Here is an 8713-nt window from a genome sequence, read left to right as displayed (position 1 = left end):
ACTGTTTTTACAACTACTTTACCACATTAGACCTGTTAACCCTAATGTGGAGGTGGGAAAAAGGCCAGTCAGTTTCTCTATACTAAATATTATCTATCTGCAACAATGAAGGTCAATGAAATCTACTAATCTACTAATCACGAGGGGAGTGGTGGCCTAGTGGTTAGGGGATTGAGCTTGGGTTTGTACTTGTGAGAATGTAATGACTATAAATTGAGCCTAGGTGGAAGTTCAATTGATAAACTGATTATTTGCCTTCATCCACCTACGACACAGCCAGTCAGCTTTGAGCCACGCCTCAACAAAATCCAATCATTAAAAGTTTATCTTAAAAGGCCTCCAATCCGCAACTCGTGTGCTACCTAGTGCAAAGGCAGGGTGTCCCTAATTGATCCTGTTATCCACTTATGGATGTGGGCGTGGTTTCCACACCGGTGTGCAATCAATAAATGGCAGCAGCTCATTCACAAAAATGATCGCATGCAGGCCAAACGAAATCTCATGTCTCTGTGTCGTATATTGCCTCTGTCTTATACCGGCTGATCAGCTCTTGTGGCGATGGCTGCGCCAACAGGTTATGGGCCCAGTAAAGAGTTTGGGAGCTGATGGAATCGCTTATATTTTGACGGAGATGAAAAGAATTATGTATTGTGGGAAACCAAGTTTTTGGCGCACTTACGTCTGCTTGACCTCAAAAGCACAATCCTAAGTGAAGCCCCTGATGAGGACGCTCAAGGTGCCGAGGAAGACGCCAATAAGAATGAAGAGGCCTACGCAGTTCTAATTCAAGTGCTGGATGACAAAAGTTTGTCCCTTGTCATGAGAGACGCTGCTGATGACGGCAGGAAGGCGCTGCAGATCCTCCGTGACCATTACGCAGGGAAGGGGAAGCCGCGCGTAATACATTTATACACGGAGCTCACATCTCTGCAAAAAGGTGTGAATGAAAGCGTCACGGACTATATAATTCGTGCAGAGACTGCTATTACAGCGCTGCGTAATGCAGGAGAGACTTTGAGTGACGGCTTGCTGACTGCAATGATTTTGAAAGGCCTGCCTGATGCATATAAACCATTCTCTGTACATATCACGCAGAGTGATGAAAAGTTGACCTTTGCTGAGTTTAAAACCAAACTGAGGAGCTATGAGAGCACAGAAAAGTTTGGCGCTTCTGGCTCCGCAGAGGACAGTGTAATGAAAGTCAGAGGGAGAGACACCTGGAGCAAGCTTACCTGTTTCACCTGTGGTCAGAAGGGCCACAAAGCCGCTGACTGTGCGTCAGCTGCTGGAGAGCGCAGAGAGTCCAAGCAATGGTGCAGTTTCTGTAAGAGCACAACGCACAAGGACGCACACTGTCGGCACAGAAAGCGGGACAAAGTGAAGCAAGCGGTGGATGAGGAGGACCACACGTTCGCTTTCAAGGTTCACCTGGAGGATGTCCCGGTCCAAGGACTCAAGGCGAAGGGTCTCATGGTCGACTCGGGTGCTACAAAGCACATCATCACTGACATCGACAGGTTTGAACAGTTTGATCCAACTTCCAAGCCTCAGAGTCACACATTGGAGTTGGCTGATGGAGAGCGCGCCACTGGTGTTGCGCAAAGGAAAGGCACTGCAAAAGTGCGTCTAAGAGACAGTAAAGGCCGCATCGTGGATGTATCGCTGATGGAGGCGCTCTATGTGCCATCATTCTCCCAAGACATCTTTTCTGTTAAAGCGGCTACAGCGCAGGGAGCGACAGTCATCTTCAAAGAAGGACAGAATCGACTCATCCATAAGAAAGGTACAAGTTTTGATATTCACACACATGACAGACTGTTCTATTTGAGTATTCATTGAGTATTGAGTATGATATTCAAACATGGCATGAAATTTTGGGAGACTGTAATTATGATGATGTCTTAAAGTTGGAAAATGTAACAGAGGGGATGAAAATTAAAACGAGAAGTGAGAAGCCCAAAATGACATGTGAAGTGTGCATCCAAGGCAAATTTCCTCAGAGCCGAAATAGAGATCCAGATGAGAAGGCAAAGGGCATTCTAGAGCTTGTGCATGCAGACCTGGCTGGCCCTATAGAACCAGCAGGAAAAGATGGTTTCAAATTTGCTCTAGCATTCACTGACGATTATTCTGGAGCGGTGTTCACTTATTTTCTAAAAGCTAAGAGTGACACTGTTACAGCTACAGAGAAGTTCATTGCTGATGTGGCCCCTTATGGCAAAATTAAATGTATATGGTCAGACAACGGAACTGAATTTACCTCTAATGTCTTTCAGTCTTTGCTCTGTAAAAATGGCATTCGACATGAAACTTCAGCTCCTTATTCACCACATCAGAATGGGACAATTGAGAGGGCGTGGAGAACTTTATTTGAGATGGCTAGATGCATGCTTATTGAGAGTAACTTGCCAAAATACATGTGGACTTATGCAGTACAAGCAGCTGGCATTATCAGAAATAGATGCTACAATAAACGTCTTGGACAAACCCCATATTTTGTGTTGACTGGAAAGAAGCCGGACTTATCCAAAATGAGAGTGTTTGGGTCAGAGTGTTATGCTTACAAATATGACAAGAAAAAGTTGGACACACGCTGTGAAAAAGGAATATTTGTTGGATATGATAAATACAGTCCAGCTTATTTGGTTTTCAATCCGGAGACAAGAAAAGTAACAAAAAATAGACTTGTGAAGTTTGTTATAAAAAATTCTATTAATTGTGACACTCAGACAGATGATGACATTTATGAACATTATGAAACCAAAAAGAAAGTGGGTATTCCACAACCAGAACTGGATAAAACAAAAGCAATCCCACCTGAAGTGAAAGTGGAGGTGAGTGAGACAAAACTGGAATGTGACAGTGAGAGTAGTACTCGTTATCCGAAGAGAGAGAGGAGAGCCCCTCGCTATTATACAGATTGCGACTACAAAGTGAAATGTGATGAAGATCTGGAAGTGACAAATATTGATTATTGTTATCGTCTGACTTGCGATGTTCCCCAGACTGACTCTTCTGAGTCAGAACAGTGGGCCAAAGCCATGAGAGAGGAAATGGACTCTTTAATAGAGAATGATACGTTTACATTGACAACCTTACCAGAGGGTAAACATGCAGTGGGGGGTAGATGGGTTTATGCTGTTAAAGAAAATCCAGTGGAAACTATTTACAAAGCCAGATATGTAGCAAAAGGTTATAGTCAACTGGCTGGTTTAGACTATAACGAAACCTTTTCACCTACTGCTGATATGACCTCTGTTCGCGTTCTGATGCAGCTTGCAGTACAGTACAGTTTGGAGCTAAATCAGATGGATGTTAAAACAGCATATCTCAATGCCCCTATAGACTGTGAGATTTACATGGAGCAGCCTGAAGGGTTTCAGGTAAAATCTGAAAGAGGAGAAAAACTGGTGTGTAAACTGAATAAGTCACTATACGGTTTGAAGCAGTCAGGACGAAACTGGAATAAGATGCTACATGACTTCCTTATTGAAAACGGTTTTGTTCAGAATACTGCAGACAATTGTGTTTATTGTAAGACAGTTGGAAATGAAAGAATCACGCTGATTATTTGGGTTGATGATCTTCTTCTTGCAACGAGGGATGTTGAAATGCTCAGTGAAGTGAAGGAAATGTTGGGGACCAAATTCAAAATGAAAGATCTTGGAAGATTAAAACATTTTCTTGGCATTGATTTTGCCCAGACAATAGGGGAAGTCAAAATGAATCAAAAGAAATATATCACAAAAATTCTTGACAAATTTGACATGACTCACTGCAAACCACGGACAACACCGTGTGAAATGAAAATGACATTTGACAATGAGAGTGAACCTGCCTATCCTAAGAAATACCGTGAAGTAATTGGAAGTTTGATTTATCTAATGACATCTACTAGACCAGATCTAAGTTTTGTTGTTAGTAAATTATCTCAGTACTTGTCTGAACCTAAAAAACAACACTGGGTGGCAGCTAAACATGTTTTGAGGTATTTGAAATGCACTGTGGATCAGGAGTTGTGTTTTAGAAAGCAAGATGTGGATTTGAAGCTTGTGGCCTATAGTGATGCTGACTGGGCAGCTGACCAGAATGACAGGCGCAGTGTTACTGGTTACTGCTTTAGTTTGTCTGAGACTGGGCCTGTTGTTTCATGGAAATCTAAGAAACAACCCACAGTTGCTTTATCAACATGTGAAGCTGAATACATGGCTCTATCTGCTACAACTCAGGAGAGCATGTATCTTGTGCATCTATTGAAAGGAATTGACACTTTGAACTATACACCTGTGAATGTTTTTGAGGACAACCAAGGTGCTATTGCCCTATCTAAAAACCCTGTGACTCGTCAGAGATGTAAGCACATTGACATAAGGTACCATTTTGTCCGATCTGTTGTATCTGATGGAAACATTGTTCTTCATTATTGTCCCACGGATGATATAGTGGCCGATGTTTTTACTAAACCTGTAGCAAAAGTCAGGATGGACAAATTTAGATGTTTTCTTTTTGGCAGGTGAACAATGGACTGTACTTTTGTGAAATGAAGTTGAATGTACACTGTATGTAATATTTGTGTCAATTAAGGAACAAGTGGGGGTGTTGACATTTGTGTCCCTAATTGATCCTGTTATCCACTTATGGATGTGGGCGTGGTTTCCACACCGGTGTGCAATCAATAAATGGCAGCAGCTCATCCACAAAAATGATCGCATGCAGGCCAAAAGAAATCTCATGTCTCTGTGTCGTATATTGCCTCTGTCTTATACCGGCTGATCAGCTCTTGTGGCGATGGCTGCGCCAACACAGGGGTTGCGCTGTGTTTGACTTGATTCAGATGACCCCGTTTCAACTCAAATGAGCTTTGGACCCTCCTGCACTGGCTGCAGCCCAGATTCCATTCCCTGAGATACCTGCTGATCCACACAATGCTGTAGAGTAGAGTTTGTCTGTGGTTGTGGTGGGCCAGAACACTTAGCCACAGCCTAACATTGCAGTTATCACCACAGTCATCACTGCATCGTTACCTCCAAGCGTCAGTGTCTCCTTGCTTGGTCAGCCAATTTTGGCATTGTGCATCATCCCAGCGACACTCTTTCATTTCCAGGCTCCTTAATCTGGCTAATTGCATTTTCGTCCTCCTTGTCTAGGTTCACTGTATAAAGGCTGCCATCTTGGATCAGCAAATCTTTTATACAATCACATCATTCTGTCTGCAGCCATGCTTCAACTTTACGGATGCTGCCCCATCCATAGGTTTTAGGGGGTGCTTTCAAATAGTTGGTTCTCATTTTTATGGCCTGCTCCCCTCATCAATTCTAATTCTCTGCTCAGTGACGTTTACCCATTAGCTGTAGCTTGCGTCATCAGGCCATTCATTCAGAATGGGAGCAGCCACAACAGCTTTCTGTGGCATCTCCTTGGCTTTTCTTATAAACGGGGCTGATGGTCATCAGCCTATGCCTCATATATCTGCCCTGAGCATGCCTTCATCCATCCGAACTGCTCAACGCTCTCTAAGCCTTTAAGGGTAAGTTAACTACAAATACTGGTGGTGGTTTCAAAACTCATTCACATCCTTAATCGGATCTGAATGTTTGATTATTTCAGTTGTGTTTTATAACCCATTCTCATCACTCATCTCACTCCTGTAATCCGTTTCCTGCCGAGGTCTGTGCGCCACAGACAATTGTATCAATACATTTCTTCCACCAAGTCGTGCTGAGTTTGTGGCTACTCTTCTCATCTAGATTAGCAGTGGGATAAAGATGATATCCTCTGGTTCATTCAGAGGGTGAGCAAGTGGGTCCAGTTATTCTGCTTTGCAGAATCCAGTCAAAATGTTCTGCTTGGCCTGTAATGCAGTTGACTTTCAGAAAGGAGAACTTTTGCATCTTCAATTCACCCAGGCTGTCCTGTTAGTCCAATAACAGAGGTGGTTCTTCTCAGCATGCTTGCCTGAGGGGGCAATCAAAGGTTTGGAACACATTCTATTCAGTTACTGTATGGCGGGTGGGTAACAGCTTTCAATAACAACAGCAGTTTACCTTCAGTTCCTCTGTTCTCCTCCAGAGCAGCGGAGGCTCCAAAGGAGAAACAAGGGCAGCTGTTGTTGTCTTTCAAAAATCTTTGGTGTGAGCTTCAAGGCATTGTGGAAGCTATAGTTACATCATGTTTACAATGATCAAATTTTTTACTGTAGTTTTGTTTATAATAACTTCCACAGTGCTCTTCATATACAACTTAAATGTTTTTATCCTAAATGTTTATATTCTCATATTAATTGATGTTAACTCTATATTTGCTTTTCCATGTGCAGCACCTATCACCAAAACAATTTATTTGTACATTATGATGTGTAAAACCACTACTGTCAGGAAACTTTAAAAGTACCATCAAATATTGACTATAGATTAATAATTCACTACCTAAAAATCAGCTCTTTTAAACAAGTTTGTTTGCAACAATGAATTTAACTTTCATTTGTTATGATTGTTATGCATGTTTATACAAGTCTCTAAAATGTGTTTTACCTTGTTGAGTAAGCCTTTCCCTAAATCTAAACAAATGTTGGATTCAGTGTTAAGAAGCGGAAGTAGCTTGTCATGTAACAATGGAGCGTAAGAATGGAACATCCTGTCCAAAAGAGGTTATCATTTGAAAATATGAAATAAATAGAAAATAAATCATTGTCTTGTGCTAGAATGTTCTGTTTGTTAGAATAAATAATTTGGGTGAAAAAGAGGAGTTGAATTAATTTAACTGCGATCCATTACTTACAGCTAAGGTCAGCGCCGAGAAGGAACTTCTGTATTTTCTGACCTAAAACACAGCTCCACATATGTAACTGTAACAGTTGATAAATCACATTCTGAGAATTATAAAAGGATGCTTTTTTAAATATTCATTCAAAGGGTTTGTTAAAAAATGCAGGCAGTAAAGTTCACTTACTTTTATATTCTTTTCTAATGCATACCAGACTGTTGGAATAACAGAGATTAGACAAAAGATTTATGTTTGTTCTAATCTTCCCTTTTAAGCATCCTGACAGAATTAGAGGTTGTCCTCTTGTTACAATATGATCTATCTGACAAAATAAAGGACACAAGGTGCAGTCTGGCTATGAATGTCTTTAATGTTTCCCAGATCAGAATCACAGCATACAGTGTATAATAATTTCTAACGCAACAGAAATATCATCACCTCATTTATTTATATGATTTTACTTTCCTTTTTTAGCTTTTTCTTTATTTACCACTGTTTGTTCATCTCAAGTATTGAGTATCTGAAATCAACATAGAATATAAAAAGCAAGACAACAGGTGCAGATTATTTATGGAAACCCAGGTTACATCACTTCATTGTTGGTTGGGTGTTTGTGATTTGATTCAAATCTGAACAGATGTAAGGTCCAATCTGGAACAATTTTCCATCTTCTAATCAATCGTTTTGCTGCATCACACCCTATTGTAGTAACTTTCATAACAAAAAACCAACACAGTGACATGATTGAAAAGGTTCGACCACCTCTGTGATCTCACGAGGCATCTTATGGTGTTAGAGCCCTAATATTTTGTCCCACACATAAGCAGCTACATGAACCACTGCTACATGATAAGTAATCTTATATATCTTTGCATTTTTTATATAATACGCCTGTTTGGATTTGAATTAAAATAGTAAGAAAAGATCAAATTTATAGATGCTGCCCGACTTTAAAATTATAATATTTCAGTAGAACAGATTTGTCAGAAGGTAAGACTGGTGATGAAAGGACATCTAAGTATTAAAGTCTACATACATACAAAATAAAAAAAATGAAAATATTAATAAACCATGCAAAAAATCTGCAGACAGTATCTCTGGGCCCTGGTTGTTTGGGGGCTTCAGTGAAACTCTGCTACAGAAGATTCAGGAATCTTGTTGCTACAGAATATCTACTGTACATGATGATGGTTAAGTGAAAAGATTAAAAGACTAATTCTGTTCTAGTTGATTACAAGTGACTATTTATTTTCTAGTGTTGTTTTGTTTTCATTATCAAACTGCACCTGTTGTCTTTTGTTGCCACTAACGAAGCATGACCTTCATCCACCCCCAAAAAAATAAACAAACCAAGAAACTTAATATTTACAAATTTTTCATCTGTTTGATTCTTACAGTTAAAAATGTACAGTTTTGATCCTGATCCAGATGTTGTGTATCTCTCAGGAGGTACTGTATTCATCTTCATCCAGCTGCACTGAAATCTGCAACAATGGCTCCCTCTATTGTTAACATATGAAACAGACCACCACATCCAAACTAAATGTCTTTCTCCTTTCCCCGCTGCGGTGTTAGGATTGACTTCACAACCTGTTACTTCATTTGTCCACGGGAGAGATTACAAAAGAGTTCATATGTTGACAGATTTGCAAGTGATCCCTCTGGCTAACAATGCAGACAGAAAGACGGCCATGTCTTTGAATATTTTGCTGTCTTTCAATCAGTTTTTTCTGTCCTCTGATTTAAATTTCAACATTTAAGGCTGTGACACTTTCTTTTCATCCTTGTTTTCCCCACAGCATACCCATTTGTATTTTAGTTGGCTCCTGATCTATAGATCTAGTCCACTCATGATTTGCATTGTGCATATTTCCCACTTATCGGGTTTATAAAAATCTCTGCCGCCAGGCAGCAATAAAATGACAAAAAGAAAGAGCCTAAAGCTGGAGCA

The sequence above is a fragment of the Cyprinodon tularosa genome, unplaced genomic scaffold, assembly GCF_016077235.1.
Source record: "Cyprinodon tularosa strain WSP-4 unplaced genomic scaffold, ASM1607723v1 ctg148, whole genome shotgun sequence".
NCBI classification, from domain to species: domain Eukaryota; kingdom Metazoa; phylum Chordata; class Actinopteri; order Cyprinodontiformes; family Cyprinodontidae; genus Cyprinodon; species Cyprinodon tularosa.
The sequence above is the reverse complement of the archived record's forward strand: the minus strand, read 5'-3'. Positions refer to the sequence as shown.